Raw genomic sequence first — 875 nt, 5'->3', positions numbered from 1 at the left:
TCAATCTGCAAAACTGAGGATTAAAGAAGTAGTAAGGTGGGCACTAATGGCTTGTGTCTGAAATCCTAGCTATTCAAGAGACTAAGACTTAGAGGATTGTAGTTTGAGGCCTGACTGGGCAAAAATGTCTGCAAAAACCCATCACCAAAATAACCAACAAAAAGCAAGGCTGGAGAAATGGTTCATACAGTAGTGCACCTAGCCATAAGCAGCAAATTCAAGCCCAGTTACTGGTTAAAAAAATAATAATTTTTACGTTTCACTGTACACTTGAACCACTCAAATGCATATCACCAGACAGCCCAATTTTAAATGGTTTTCCTAGATAATTAATATATAGACAGGGATGAGAAGCTCTGAAGTAATGACTTTGATACTTAAAAGTTATTTTTAATACATCATTGTTGTTCTATATTTTTATTTTATTTTATTTTATTTTATTTTATTTGAGAACATACTGTACAGAGGGGTTACAATTACATGGGCAGGATAATGCATATATTTCTTACCAAGCATTGCAGACTCCTCCTTTGTTTACCCTTCACCTCCCTTCCCAGCCTCCCCCCTCCCCCCCACCCAATCATACCCCCCTCCCCCACACACACCGACATTGTAAAGCTGGTTTTGACATGACATTTTGTACTTCTCATTGTTGCAACAGGTCCACCTGAATCCTTAAACGACTTGTTTGTCCCCATCTCCTCCACATGTTATACTGACATCAAATATAGTGAAAGCGGGGGTTACACTGTGGGGGAGGGACATACAAAGCAACAAAGAAATAATCTTATAAATGCGTTAGAAACACATGCATGAAAGAAACGAAAACATTAAAATACACATTTAAAGGTTCGTTTTCCTAACATCACATTATC

The sequence above is a fragment of the Dipodomys merriami genome, unplaced genomic scaffold (genome assembly GCF_024711535.1).
Source record: "Dipodomys merriami isolate MVZ:Mamm:240054 unplaced genomic scaffold, mDipMer1.0.p SCAF_1560, whole genome shotgun sequence".
Lineage (NCBI taxonomy): Eukaryota > Metazoa > Chordata > Mammalia > Rodentia > Heteromyidae > Dipodomys > Dipodomys merriami.
Note: the sequence above shows the minus strand (reverse complement) of the source record.